This window comes from Euprymna scolopes, chromosome 11 (genome assembly GCF_053919585.1).
Source record: "Euprymna scolopes isolate OS-2025 chromosome 11, ASM5391958v1, whole genome shotgun sequence".
NCBI lineage: Eukaryota > Metazoa > Mollusca > Cephalopoda > Sepiida > Sepiolidae > Euprymna > Euprymna scolopes.
Window position 1 is genome coordinate 83453635 of NC_136492.1, and position 17145 is coordinate 83470779.

The 17145-nt window shown below is 32.0% G+C and overlaps 1 protein-coding gene and 1 pseudogene across 1 annotated transcript in view; both read right to left on the reverse strand.

Moving 5' to 3' along the window:
* The window catches only part of LOC145287952 (uncharacterized), an 881042-nt gene that overhangs the window by 525237 nt on the left and 338660 nt on the right, over positions 1–17145 (reverse strand). The window lies entirely within an intron of this gene.
* Positions 12993–13109, reverse strand: LOC145288527 (5S ribosomal RNA; annotated as a pseudogene).

The following is a 17145-nucleotide window of genomic DNA, read 5'->3' on the forward strand; positions in this document are numbered from 1 at the left end:
TAAAATAAAAAATCCGATCCTTAAAATAGTATTTCATTCTTATAGAGAGGAAATCAAATACAAGGAGTCATTTTACGTTATCACAACCAAGGGGAAAATAACATCTTAGCAAATCATTTCTTTTCAAATAACAATTGTTTTCACTCGCAAATATAGCTCAGTTGAAGAACATTCCATTATAGATCGAATGAACCCAGGTCTACCTCACTATTGCTTTTTATTATTAAGGAATTTATTTTACGTTAAAAGAAAGAGTACCATTTAAAATCGTTGCAAATTATTTCTTTATTTGCATATTTAAAGGCTGGAACATAATGAGAAAATCCTTTTCTAGGGAATTAATCGTCAAGTCCAAATATATGACGTGTTATTGTAAACAAACACAGACGGAATTTACTGGATTATTATTATTATTATTATTATTATTATTATTATTATTATCATTATTATTATTATTATAACAACAGCAATAATAATAATAATAATAATAATAGGTTCTATGGCAGATGAGATCATTGACTCTGAGACAATGGAGGCAGTGAAAGGATCAGATGTATGGAGAAGTGGTGATTAAGTTCGAACTTTGACTTCTGTAGAAAAAGAAGTACTTCAGAAGTTAAAAGAGGTTCTTCTTTGAGAGGATATCATAAAGATTCCAAGTATGAAGAGTAGTGATAAGCGGAAGGTGAAAAACGAGGTGAAAATAATTTAAGGAATAATTCACAACATCATAAGAAAGAGCATATAGATTACATAACTTAACAGGGGTATGTATGCAGCGTTATACGTTATTGTGAATCCTCTTGGCTTATTACAGAAGAAAAAGGGAGAACTGAAGGATAGAAGGCCACACTGACAGAGGCGGCTTGAAGAAAGTATTAAACGGTGGCGGAAAGCCATTGGAAGAATCGAAGAAATAAGAAAAGGAGTTAAACTAGGACAGAAAGCCAAGGGCAAGCTTGAAAGGATGTATATATTGCTGGAAAAGGGAAAGATGAACGTTCTAACAATGTTGAAAGAGTAGGTCCACGCTGGCTGTATGAAGATTAGAAACTTTGTTGGAAAAAGTGTTGCATTTCGACAGAAAAACCTTTTCCGGAACAATCAGTCTCAGCTGTCTAAATAATTAAATGATAGTAAACAGACAGTAAATAACAACACTCCAAATGCAAAAGATCCAAGGAAGTTCTAGAGTGAGATTCCGTCTTTCGAAGGGCGATATAATGAGAAGGCTAGCTGGTTTGAAGGGGTCGGAGAAAGGCTATCAGAAATTCAGCAGATGAAGTACGTTGAGAAAACCATCGATGACGTTAAGGCTGGCATACGAAGGATTACAAACTGGAAGGCACCTGGTCCAGATGGCGTGGTGGGCTTCTGGTTTAAACAGTTCCCATGCCGTTATCCACCTATAGCTGCTGCTCTACAAAGGGTTGTAGAGTCGGGATGTCCCTGACTGGCTTGTGAAGAGAAGATCAACACTGATTAGGAAAAGATCCAGCAAAAGGAACAGATGCCAATAATTATAGACCAATTACATATCTGCCATGGATGTGAAAACTGTTGACTGGAATATTTGCCGAGAAAATTCATGAACATCTAGAGAGTAATAGTGTTTTTCCTGACGAACAAAAGGGGTGCCGGAAAGGATCCAGCAGTACTAAACAGCAACTACTAATTGATAAAGCAATAATGCATGATGCGAAGAAGAAGAGGAGTCTGAGCGTAGCATGGATCGATTACAGAAATGCTTATGACATTGTTCCTCATCATGGATACGTGAAACACTGTTGATGATGGAGATTGCTGAGAATGTGGTAGGGCTTTTGAAGACAAAGATGACTCAATGGAAAACGGTGCTGACAACAAACAGAGAGGAGCTGAGGCAGGATGGCATTAAACGTGGGATATTTCAAGGAGATTCGTTATCTTTTTGTAATGATAATGATGCCACTAGGCATCCTCTTGAAGAGAGAAACACTGGGGTATAACTTTGGATGACAGAATCCTCGAATATCTACTGTTTATGGATGATTTGAAAATATTCAGTAGAAATGAAAAGGGAATGGACAGACTGGTAGAACTTGTGGGGACATACTCAGAAGACACTGGGATGGATTTTGGGATTAGTAAATGTGCGGTGCTGCGATCCGACCGAAACCCACACTTGGACTCTGGATACACCTTCTCAACGAGACGATTTATGATCCGGTTTAGAATGAGCCTAGCCAGAATCTTTCCTGCAATTGAAAGCAGAGATATCCCCCTATCGTTGTCACAGACATTCTTGACTCCCTTATTTTTGTAGAGATGTTTTATGAAGGCATATTTGTAGTCCTATGGAACTGGGCCTGCATTGCCTATCTTTACAAAAAGATCATGGCGCTTTTTTTTACCAGCACATGCCCACCATGCTTGTACAGGCGGAATTGGATCCGTTGGTGATGGGGACTTGCCAGAAGCAATTTGTTTGATGGATTCCCATACCTCCTGATAAGCAGGTTCCAATGACAATTCTGGAATATCTTGATTCTGAGGAATAGAGGACACGACATCGCTATCAATGAACGATAAGGTGTTTGAGACAGTTTCAAAGTGCTCCTTCCAACGATTGAGAATATCTGATTTATCAGTCAGCAATGCCTCTCCATCGGCTGTGGTTAATGGGGAAGCACCTCTTTTCTGAGGATCAAATTCCTCATATATATATATATATATATATATATATATATATATATATATATATATATTCAAATCCTTTACTTTTCAATATGCATATATATCTATAATTTAAAGCTGTGCGTGTCTGTGTGTGTGTCTGTGTGTGGTCACGAATAGGCTCCTATATGGTTGAGTATTTAAAAAAAAACTGATTACATATAATGATAGAAGATGTATCGAGAAACAGGAAGGGGTATATTTGATCCTGAAGAACGGTGGTTCATTAAAATTGTGGGGACTGCGTTCCCGCCGACTCCACAACGTATGGAAATAAAATGACATCCATAGAATGGAAGTATGTCACAAAGTTTAACAATGTTTTTTTTTTAAATATAGATCCACAGAAGATAGTGATACGTGTTTCAGAGTGAACAGGTATGGTATAATAAATTATGGGGTTTATCTATTTTATTTTTACTTTCTTCATATTTTGCTTTGGTTTTGATACCCCCGAATTCGAAGCTATCTCTTTACAACTCTTCTTTTTAATAAGGTATCATACTTTAATAAATCAGAGTCCATTTTCTGTAGGCTGTTTTTGAACCCAGTAAACGACGGGCACTTTTGCTAGTATATATATATATATATATATATATATATATATATATATATATATATAGAACCACATTTTCTCCAAAGTCTTTCATAGAAAGTCTTCTATTTGTTCTAATATATTACTATCCGTCACATTTAATAATTTACAGTATTCTACATATTATTGCGGTAATTACTAGTCTGAAATTTATTTACGATTTACTACTATAAATTGTCTATACCACGGCTCGCAGAATATTTATAAAATGTTACATTTTTTTCATGAACAATGTATTAGATATGTTTTACAATTCGAAAGCAATATTTTGCTAACGGATATGTTATCCAAATAGTTTCCTTAAATTTAAATAAATATTGTATCACTATAGAATTCGTATGCATATGTACTGCTCATAACTTCATTTATCTACTCATATTTGTGATATATTTTGTAATAATATTATAATTTATATTTAAATACATAAAAATAAAATAAAACGTTATAACACATGCAAAACCAATATCATCATTGTTCGCTTTTGCATTTTTATTATACTGTATTATATTGCTTAGTAGGAGCGCCATAATCATAAATAAGTAATTTTTAACAATTGTCGTACGATTTTCACTGCCATGAAATCTCTTCCGTTAATATTTTCTCCTCTTCGTATGCACAACTTAACCGTAAAGTCTTATACACTAGGTACAGCTGTTACTAAGACAAACGCGTATTTGTACATCAGAACAGGATAACAAGATGGGTTAATACGCGCAGGCGAAAAATATGCTGAAAAAACGCATTTTTTTGCGGAGATTTATGGCTTCAGATAAAAATCGGATACAACTGTGGGAGGGAAATATGTAATCTTTCCAAATTCCACAATCTTATAATATTTCGTCACTGTTGCTATTTGTATTGTTTGTCCTTATTCATAAAAATCACTCGTTAAACAGAATTTAAAACCCACTGAAAAGGAATGCTTTCCTACATTGTACTTATGTGCGTATATTTTAAGCTGTGTTAATTTTTGCCACACCTGTTTCTCTAATAGCATTTCTCATCGCTTCATGTTTGTTTGATAAAGCCGGCATTATTTCTCCTTTAACTCATATTACTCAATTCCAAACTACATGCATCCAATCCAATTCTTACGTCTTTAATATGTAACTCATAAGAATTTGCTCGCTCAAGGTCTCTAGATTTCCTTTGCAATTTTATATATATATATATATATATAGTCATCCACATACAGTACTGTTTCGCTGTTTCACAGCTCATCAGTGACGCTATATATATATATATATATATATATATATATATATATACCTATGAATAGCTCATCAGTGCGGCTATATATATATATATATATATATATATATATATATATATATATATATATACCTATGAATAGGTGAAGGTAGAGAATAATATCAGTTTTTTAAGCGAAGATTATAAGGGTAATGCAAAGATCAACTAATTGTTTGGAGTTCATGTAGTAATTAAGAAAAAAAATAAAGAAAATGACATTATATATATATATATATTATATATATATATATATATATATATATATATATATATATATATATATGAGATAGATAGATAGATAGTAGATAGACAGACGGTTTTGGTAATTCATTCAATAATCGTATAAATCATTGGGGGGTAGGCCAACTGAGTAGTCTTTATACCATGGTATTTCGATTCTTCTCATCACTAAAAGGGAAAGTATGTGAGATTACATAATAGCGACACAACGTATAGCGATAGCTGCATAAAGAGGAAAATAAAATATTGAGGCGTTTTAGAGGGATCAACATTTATCGTTGTGATATAAGAGGAGTATAGTATTTATTATATAATGCAGGTGGGTATATGGCATACCTGTAAAAATGGTGTAAATGTGTGTGTACAAAATATGTGACTGAACTCTTTTAAATAATATAGCATACGTTTATAAAAGGAAGATGTTTATTTACACATATATATTAAAATGTTGTAGATATGAAAAATGTATGCATAAAATATGGTGTTTGTGCTATGTGTTACCAACGCTATAGTAACAGTACTGTAAATAAATATAAGTTTTTAGGAATAATAGTCAGATAAGTAATGTAAGGGGATATATTATAACGGATTTAATGTAGAAAAGTTATAGTTGAATATGAAGACAAACAAAAAGGATTAGAAGGGGATAAATATGCAATTGATTATGGTGGGATAGATATATAGACAGATCTTTGATAATGATAAATAAAAAAAATAAGAAATACAAAGTTATTAAATATAAGAGAATAGATATAGAGTACAAAAATGGAAAAAAATAAATGAAAATAAAAAATAGATATAAAAAATAAGTAGAACAATATAAATATCTAAATAACCAAGTGAAACCAAGAAAAGAAACAAAATAAAATAAAAGTACAACAGAGAAAATGTACAGTGGGAAAGTTTTTAGAGCAAAACAGTAGAGATAAGTTTGCAAAGTTTTTTTTTTTATCTTTGTTGAGTGAAAAACAGTATCGAAATATTTCATTAAAAAGAGTTCTTACTTACCCTGATGCACACGTTTATTGAATTAATGAATAAATCTCTCTATATAAACCCAAATTTTATATCGTCATTGTCCTTCATTATATATATATATATATATATATATATATATATATATATATATATATATATAAGTGGAAGTGCCTGTCTATCTGTCTGTGCACACATTCCTTCCAAATAACTGCCAATTTTCAGTCTCGAGATATGCTATATTGCGTATTGAGATGTAGGAAAATCTTTTTAATCAGGTTTCGACACTGAAGGGGTCAAAGATCAACGATTTGATCTTTGAGAACTCTACTAGACTCCTCTGAAAATGTTGGGTCTAAACACTTGAAATTTTAAGTGTAGATAAGTCGGACATATATCCAAATTTTCTATTCAATTTTATTCCAAAACGATAAAAGTCCGGCGACATAATTAGGGTCAATTTTTTTTAAAATGACCTCTGAAGTTTTACCAATTTGGTGGTAGAATTTGAAGTTTTACATGAAGTGTATTCAGACATAAGGCAAGCGTTTTAATCGTTTTCGGCTGTGAATTTTGCTTCTAAGTGATCAAAGTTTAAAAGATCTTAGCTTTACGGTCTCTAGCAATCTATTAAGCCAATTTTCGGTCGAATGTATGAATATATGTGATGAGTGATTAAAATATAGCAAGACAGTCTGGAATCTAATATTCTACACTAGAAACACATTTTTAGAAATAAAGACAACGGACTAGTAGATAAGAAATTTAGATCTATAAAAACGATTAACAAAGATTAGCAATATTGTTTCAAAACTTGGAACACAATTTTAGTCATATTGATGGGGAAGTAGCTGATACCTTTTCTAGATCAATAAAACAGCTTAACAAAAATAAGCAATATTAATTCACGAAAAAATAGTAATTAAAGAATGGGGATTAATTGATGCTATTTTAGACCAGTAAAACTTTAAAAAATCCTAGTTTTTTAAATACCCGTGTTCTAAACGATTAAATCCAAAAAAACTAAGATGAACCCACACTTTCATTGGAGTAGAACATACATGCAGCTAAGGATTAGATTTATTGTAAAATACTTATTAATGGGATATGTATTATATTTGATAAGTATTTAAAAACTTAATTACCAAATTGTTATTTTGTATTATAGCCACACATGACCTCAGAATATTATGAATGGATGGCAACGTAGGTGAAATCTATGGTCATAAAATCAATATCATATGCAATACAAACTTATATTTTTAATAGGTTAGCCTAGTTTTAATTGGATTTAGTTAATTAATAAATAAATCATACATGCATATTAGGAATTTACCAAACCTAGAAAAATCGAACGGCTTTAGTTACTTCTCTTTCATCATTTGGAATGCATATTAGGATTTTGGTAACTTATAATTTCAACAAAACTTTTAAAATTTCGAACTTATAGAGTTATCTCCCTTCTACATCAACAATATCCGATAATCATTAATCTTAATCTATATATCTATAAAAGTGAAAGTGGGTATGTGTGTGTGTCCGTTTGTCCGTGTACATTTTCCACCACAATATCTCAATTTTTCAGTGAAGGGACTCGAAATTTGATATACAGAGTATTGGGATTTTTAAAAAATCTTTGTAATCGGTTTTCGGCCAGAATTTTTTCTGCTAAAGGGTCAAATTTCAACGATTTGACCTTTCAGAATGCTACCAAACTTCTCCGGCAATGTTGGGCACAAACAATTAGAATTTTAGATATTGACTCCGTGGACATGGATCTAACTTAATAAATTTATTTCAGCCCAAAACAATCAATGTAAAGGCGGCATAATAAGGATCAAATTAAAAATATTTACCGCTTTTTCAGCTCAACATGCACGTCCAACACCCGGGCAAAGCCGGGCTGATATGCTAGTAAGAAAGAAGGAAAGAAAATAAAAAAATAAAAACTAGATTGAGATCCTTAATTTAAAATGAAGAATGAGAATGAACTAAGTATAAAGTAATGTTAAACTTTCTTTACTTATTGAATAAGTTTTAAACAAAAACTCTTCTTAAATTATATAAATAGGTTAGCCGATATTTTTGTAAATAGAAAAAGCGAATGTCAGATACGAAGCTAACATAGAATCGTAACAATTTAACTGAGTTGATTACTCCGGATTAAAAAAAAAAATAATTTAAATTAAATAAAGAAATAAACATTTTATTAAAAAAAAATCAATAAACAATACTAATAAAATATATTAAAGGGACATAGGTAATTATTGGTAACGTTGTGTGTTACGTTTTTAAATAGAGATACGAAAATAAGTAAATACATAAATCTTTTAAAATACTTGCAAGGATGGTATATAGGTAATCTATTTTCGCTTGTTTTCTTTTCGTTATAAGGGAAATGATTTTCGTAATATTTTATTGTTAAAGGTGTTTTTTTATTCAATATATCTGAAGAAAGGGTGTTCTTCTGAAAATTTTCAAACGATATAATGCTTGAATTCGTCCGAATACTCTTACAACAATTGTAACTAACGATGAAATACACTATTTGTTACTATCAACGCATTCTTTGACGTCTTGTTTTTTAACAATATATGCATGTTCAATCATGAAATATGATAATTTTGTAGATTACATTTTAAGTAATCTTTTTTGGCTTGAAATGTATTGGTATATGAACGACTACTGAATTATATAAAGCCAGTAAAATTCGGAATACTACATATAAGACTATATATATATATATATATATATATATATATATATATATATATATATATATATATATATGATAAAAAATGACACCCATTAAAAAAAAATAACAATAGGTTACACTGCAGTTTGCATACAGTTTTTAATAACTGCGAACACCCCTACGTAGTACAGCCGTCAAATCATCATGTTATGTAGTCGTAAATTTTATGTGTATGAAAGTTTTGCGAAGAAAAAAAAAGGTAACAATATCGACTCGAGTATAATACAGTAAGTTTAAATGGCATTTATTAACATCTATTTTATCGGTGAACAACTGGCACGTATTTTCCAAACCAGCGCCTATATGGCTATCCCTGCTTGTCTATCGGCACTTATTAAGAGTTTCCCAATCCACGGCTACAACCAGTTGCCGTGTCTTCAGCTCCTATTACGTCACAAGCGATTAATTAAAGGCTATCTTATTCTGAAGAAAACTATTTTCATTTGAAATCAATCTTATGAACATCTGCATAGTTATCACATGCATCAGTTTCCATATACATGGTTAAATGAAGGTTGAATGCAAATCTGTAACATTTCTTTGATAATTCATCCTATGATACGGAAGTCAAACAAATTAAAATGGCAAAAGTGATGTTACGATTTAATATAAAAAGATATTACATTAAGAATAATGTAGTAATTATTTTAACACCTTACACAGTCTACCATCACCAGTGCAGTATAGAAGTATTATTACCGTACAAGTCAAAAGTCCCGATACATAAAATCAACAGTAGGTTCTCTATATAAGAGGAACGCGTTCGAAATGAATTCTGAGCATAACGGAACCAATTTAAACTTTTATTCAAGTCATCTCATGCTACGAGAAATCCTTAATTTCTCCCATTTTATATTTTTTTCATTACACGTCTACAGTGCATTTTAATTTTATATAATAATAATAATAATAATAATAATAATAATAATAATAATAATAATAATAATAATAATAATAATAATAATTCTGATTTCGTTTATGAACGTCTCTCTGGAAAGGGATGGGAGTCATTTCCAGCGGACTTCCCTTAATACCGGCTTCAAACCAGCAGCTTCAAAGATCAAGGGTTTTCCTAAGGATGTTGGTGGTACCTATAATTGCAGAGGTTTGAAAGCCACCTCAAACATCGGGGATTTGTAGTTTTTTTAATTGTCCTTCCAGACGACTTGAATCGGGATTATTTGTTTTTTTAACCCCGTGTATACGCCTTATTTCCAAGGCAAATGGAGCATAATTGCTCCACTTCTCATTGTCCTTCTCTCTCACCTTCTTGTACCAGGGTACTGAGAAGTCTACAACCTGCCAGTTTTTGGAGACCTTATCTATGACGACCAAATCCGGACGATCACGTTGGAATGGCTTGGTCGTTATGACACTTGTCCCATCATACCTCCACCTTGCCATCCTCACTACATCAGGCACCTCCTCAAAGCATTTTCATCACACTTCACCCTAACCCTCCTACACACCTCCCAATATATCCGGAGTCCCATGCGTTCGTGTCTTTTGCAGTACTCTCTCTCTCTTTCACTCTTTCTCTCTCTCTATCTCTCTCTCTCTGGGACAGTCCACTACACCCTGCTGCAAGGTGCGCAATTGACTCTGAGGTCTTACCCCAAATCCGACATTCTGCAGCAACTTCCTCTCCTAAGACCACTTTTTTTTAACAATCGTGTTCCTAATGCCTGCTCTTGTGATGCACAAACAAAAGATACCCAGCTCTAAGCCATTGCCATGATTTTTTTTATCAGCCACTTCCGCTTTATTCTGGAAGAACCCTCCATGCATTTTCTTCCTAGCCAGTTCCTCTGCCCTTTCTCTCTCCATACGTTTCACATAATCAGCCTTGGTCTCACATACCTCCACTTCATTGGCCACAACTTTAAGCATCCACTCCTCAATTCTAACTACATGCTCTTTCAATGATATCTCCTCGGTTCTAACACAATCTATTACACTTTTCAATCCTCTCCCAACATCTTTTCTCTTTTCATACAGCCTTGCTACGCTACGTCGAATGTGAAATATACCAAACATTGCTAAAACTTTTCTTGTTTTAATATCTATGGCATGCAGATCCTTGTCAGACCATTCTAAAATTCCCGCACTGTATGACAAGACACTGACTGCCCACGAATTTACTGCTTTCATTAGATTTCCTTCATACAGTTTCGACATTGCAATTAGTTTCACTCTTCTAACATACTCCTTCCTGACTTTTTCCTTCATTTCTCTGTTCATGATGCCTAAATACTCCAGCACTCCGAAATACTTATATCCTGTATCTTCTATTTCTTTCACGATTTCTCCATTTGCCCGCACTATTCCATTCGAATGAACGTTTACTCCTCTTTTCATCACCAGCACCGCACATTTACTAATCTCAAAATCCATCCAAGTGTCTTCTGAGTATTTCCCCACAAGTTCTACCAATCTCTCCATTCTCTTTTCAATTCTACCGAACATTTTCAAATCATCCCTAAACAGAAAAATGTTGAGGCATCCGTCACCATATTCAAAGTTATACCCCAGTTTTTCTCTCTTAAAGAGGATGCTCAGTGGCATCATTATCATTACAAAAAGAAGTGGCGATTACGAATCTCCTAGAAATATCCCACGTTTAATGCCATCCTGCCTCATATCCTCTCTGTTTTCTGTCAGCACCGTTTTCCATTGAGCCATCTTTGTCTCCAAAAGCCTACCACATTCTCAGCAACTTTCATCATCAATAGTGTTTCACGTATCCATGAATGAGGAACCATGTCATAAGCATTTCTGTAAGTGAACCATGCTATGCTCGGATTCCTCTCCTTCTTCTTCTTCTTCTTCTTCCTTTTCGCATCATGTATTATTGCTTTATCGATTAGTAGTTGCGCTTTAGTACTTCTGGGGCCTTTCCGGCACCCATTTTGTTCATCAGGAAAAACACCATTACTCTCTAGATGTTCACACATTTTCAACGCAAATATTCCAGTCAACAGTTTTCACATAATGGTAGACATGTAATTGGTCTATAATTATTGGCACATCTTCCTTTTGCTGGATATTTCAGAATCAGTGTTGTTTTTCCTTTCACAAACCAATCAGAGACATATCCCGACTCTACAACCCTTTGCAGAGCAGAATCTTTAAGTGAATAAACGCATGGAAACTGTTAAACCAGAAGCCCATCACTCCATCTTGACCAGGTGCCTTTCAGTTTGTCATCCTTCGTATGCCAGCCTTAACGTCATCGATGGTTATCTCAACGTTCTTCATCTGCTGCATTTCTGATAGCCTTTCTCTGACCTCTTCCAACCAGCCAGCCTTCTCAATGTATCTCCCTTCGACAGACCAAATCAATAATAATAATAATAATAATAATAATAATAATGATAATATATACATACATATATATATATAACTATATATATATATATATATATATATATATATATATATATATATATATATATATTCGCGTTGGCACACCGGTTCTGTCAGATCACCGTAGTTAAGCAAACCTTGAGCCAGGTCAGTACCAGATGGGTAACAATTTTGGAATTGTAGGCGTTGTATGTGGTATCCGCTCATCTCGGGATTTGTTTCTAGTTGTCTTATTCATTTCACTCCCCACTGGTATTTAAAAATGTGTACTAAGGAGACGTGTGGTTTGATATTGCGACCTACTGCCAATAAGACTTCGCACGCAGGCACCTCTTATTTGGTAACCATAGTCTGCCAACAACTAAGGGAGCACGTATATATATATATATATATATATATATATATACATATATATATATATATATATATGAACATGTATATATATATAAATATGCATATATATGTGTGTATATATATAAATATGTGTATATATATAAATATGTATATATAAATATGTATATATATAAATATGTATATATGCATATATATAAACATGTATATATATGCATATATATAAATATGTATATATATATAAATATGGATATATATAAATATGCATATATAAATATGTATATATATATATAAATAAATATGCACATATATATAAATATGCACATATATAAATATGTATATATAACTATGTATATATATAAATATGTATATATATGTATATATATATGTATATATGTATATGTATATATATATATATATATATATATGTATATATGTATGTAAATATATGTATATATGTATATATAGGCATATATATGTATATATATGTATGCATATATATATGTATGTATATATACGTATATATATATATATATATATATATATATATATATATATATATATGAAGGCTTCCATCAGTCTTGACAGACTATGTATACCCACTGTAAGGGTGCCTGCGCGTGAAATTTGTGTGGCAAGACTTGCGCAACCTCTAACCACGCCTCTCCTGAGTAAACATTGTTGCATACCAGTGGCAAGTTGAGGTACAAGACGACTGGAAACAATGCCGAGATAAGCGGAGAGCACATACAACGCCTAGAATTCCCAAATGGTCACCCATCTGGTATTAGCCAGGCTCAACGTTGCTTAACTTCGGTGATCTGACGAGAACCGGTGTGTCAACGTGATTATGCCGTGTATATATATATATATATATATATATATATATATATATATATATATATATATATATATATATATATATATATATATATATATATATATATATATATATATATATATATATATATATATATATATATATATATATATATATATATATATATATATATATATATATATATATATATATATATATATATATTGTATATGATATAAAAGGACCCAGTCTTTCCCTTCTGGATACAAATATCGTAGGTTTACTTCAACAGATTGCACATAAAAATTATCTTTACACTCTTAGCCAATGCATTCTTATACTATAGAGCGCCACTCCATACATTTAATTTCGTAATATTAAACATTACATTTATTCCTGGGAGCGCCATATTCATTATCGCCCTAACCTACAGATGAAGCAGCTCGGATTGTTTCCCTCTTCGATAAGTTATCCGACGAATCTATTCTACACTGCGTGCATTTAACTTTTCTACTATCTTGGCTCCAAGCCATGATTACCTGAGAAGTAATCTTACACATTGCATACCCTTAAAGCTTTACCGAATAATGAGTTCTACCTCCTACCATATTTCACAGTCTCATTGGCCGACGTCTACTTATTCGGATATTCTAGATTTCCGGAATTATCATTCTAAAAAGAAGGCTACAGAGATTTACACACACATGGCTTTCATGAATAGCATCATTACAGAATAATTATTCCGATTACAAACTTCGAAATCTCAGAAAGAAAATATTCGCATTACATTAGAATTATTACCATACTTATCATTACGGAACAAATTGCTTGCTTGATTACTTATTTGTCGTGTTATTTCAACAAACGGAAATTAGAATTTTATATTTTTATTGCTGTTTACATTTATTTCATTAAAAGAACACAAAATTAGTAATTCTATTTTATTTCAATAATAAAGAAAACGAGGCAGTAATTCGTTTGTACAAAACGGTTATTAGTGACGCTTGAGAAAGCATTTCATTCGTTGCGGATGTAGCTGCTTGTCAAGTTTGTCGAGAGTATTTACATCATGGGGGCACAAGTGCTTGCAGTTCGTCAGAGCATGCACCATTAAAATACATATAGAACAAGCAGAGGGACGCAACATTTCGTCAGTGGGACAGAGGCTGCAGCTTAGATGACAGTTCAGGACCTATCAGATTGGCGACTCTCTTTTGAACTTGTATAGGAGTGAGAGACTAGTAGCAGATGTACCAGCCCAAATATAAAAACAATACTCCATACATGGGCGAATGGTGGCCTTATAGAGGTACAGATACTTTCAGGCGTTAGTAGCTTTCAAGCACAGTAGACAGAGCCTACTTTCTTCGCAGCGGTCTTGGCAATGCTCTCAATGTAAGTGTTCCAACTCCTGTTTTCTGTGAATGTTAGGCCGGTGAGTTTAAAAGAAGTACTTTCAGATAATGAATCTTTGGCCATTTCTATTTGTGGTAGAGAAGGTTTCGTATAATCATTGAAGGAAACAAGTTTAGTCTTGGCAGCATTGAATGTGACATCCATTTTTGTCCCCATTCCACTACAGATTGGAGGTCATCCTCTAGTGTTTCTGCCATACCTTTAGCTATGTGTGCATTTGTTTTCCTGTCATGCCTGTTATAGAGCGTGGTGTCATCAGCATATATGCCAATCTCAGAGGCAATTTTGTCGGGGAGATCATTTATAAATATTAGGAACAATAGAGGTCCAAGGATAGACCCTTGTGGCACTCCATCGTTTATACTCTATTGTTTAGATGTACGACCATCGAGGGCAACCTGGATTTTTCTCTTATCTTAGAAAGATTTAATTATGTTAAATATTCGTCCAGTGATACCGTATGATTTGATTTTCCGGAGAAGACCTTCATGCCATACCCTGTCAAAAGCCTTAGATATATCCAGAGCTACCGCTCTACCCTTCCTTGCTTTGTCCAGTGAATGGTATTTACGTTCTGAAATTACAGTTAGGATATCTACTGTGGAACGGGCTTGCCTTAATCCATATTGTTTACATTATAGCTGCTTCGAAAACTATAACTGGCTAAATTAAAGAACGCTATTATTTTACGTGTTAAGATGTGGTTAACCATTAATTTATATTAACTTTTTATATTATTAATAAAGATATCGCAATAGTATTTCTAGGAACGCATGGGGTAATATGAAGATTCTTACGACCATTAACAAGTTTTTAATAATTACAACCGATATATGTTTTCCAAGGTGCTGACGACAAAACTCACGTTTAAAATTCCGGCAAATAAACACTTTAAAATATATGAAGAAATGTTACTTAAAAAAAGCTGTTGGGGGTTGCTGAAAACGTAAATAACTTTTTAAATTTTGGAGAACAAATATTTTCACAAATATTAAATGGTGTTAGTTTAAAAAAAAGTAGGGAGCACTTGTAATATTTAACGTAAAATGACCACCCACTCTATGCCCAGGTTTTGTTTGGGAGGAGGGCAGTGTACAATGAACGCAATTAACCGTAAGCAGAGTACCCAACATTTTGAGGGGGGGAGGCTAACAGGCATTAATAATCGATTTGACGCGTACCAACCTCGAACAAAAAAGTGCGTGCTCATTTTATATTGGGTTGTGTTCATTGTACGATAAACCCGCCCCCGAATCAAATTTGATCATGACACGGGTGCTCATTTCGTGTTAAATTAATCAAGAAATGTGACCCCCCACTCGTTAGAAAATAAAAGTTTATTCATATCTTAGTAACTACCCGTATGCCGGAGTTTCATACGTTATTTTCGTTTTTAGAATCCTCTGAAATGCTTTAAACGTCGTAATTTTAAAGGATTTTTCGACGATGGAAAGATTCTTCATATTGATAAAAAAAAAGAAACACACAAAAAACAAAAACAGCAAAAAAAAAGAAACAATGCCAGAGAAAAGTTTACACTGATTAAATGTGTTTTATTTTTATAATTCATACTGAAAGCGTAAAAGAGTTAGTCTTTGAAACTCAGATATAATGCTACCTTTATATATATATATATATATATATATATATATATATATATATATATATATATATATATAATTATATATTTATATATATATATATATATATATAGAGAGAGAGAGAGAGAGAGAGAGCGAGAGAGAGAGAGAGGACGTGCGATAGTTATGTGTTGAATACGGACAATGTTGAATAAATATATTTTATTTTATAAAGAAATATTCCACCCTATTTTTTTTATCAGAATCAAGCAATATAGCACTTGTTTCTCTATGTTTACAGTTTGGTTTTATATTTATAGGATAAATAACATTTTTTTCTTGAAATTCCTCATAAAAGTTTATAAATATAATGTGTTCTATAAATCTCCTATAAGCATATGAATTATGTTTTAGATATGCATTTTATTAATGATTCCACACAGACGCACACACACCCACATATATATATATATATATATATATATATATATATATATATATATATATATACATATATATATACATATATATATATATATATATATATATATAATTTCAGCTATCATTTCACCAGGAGAAAATCGATAGCGTAAAAATAATAATACTATGTCGAAACTGAAGAGATCTATGGGGAACTATTGAATGTGCCAAAAATCATATATATATATATATATATATATATATATATATATATATATATATGTATATATATATACATATTCTAGTCTATGAAACTGCAGATTTGCCAAGACAGGTGCAGGATTTTTTAACAAAGTATATGCAAATATATTACAGTTTATATAATATTTCGAACTTTAAATACATATATATATGTATATATAATGTGTATATAATATATACATATATACATATAGATCCATATATATATACATATATATATACATATATACACATATATATAAACATATATATACACATATATAAACGCATATATAAACACACATATATATACACACAAATATATATGCACACATATATCTATATATACACATACATCTTAACGTATACACACATATATATATATATATATATATATATATATATATATATATTCAGAGCA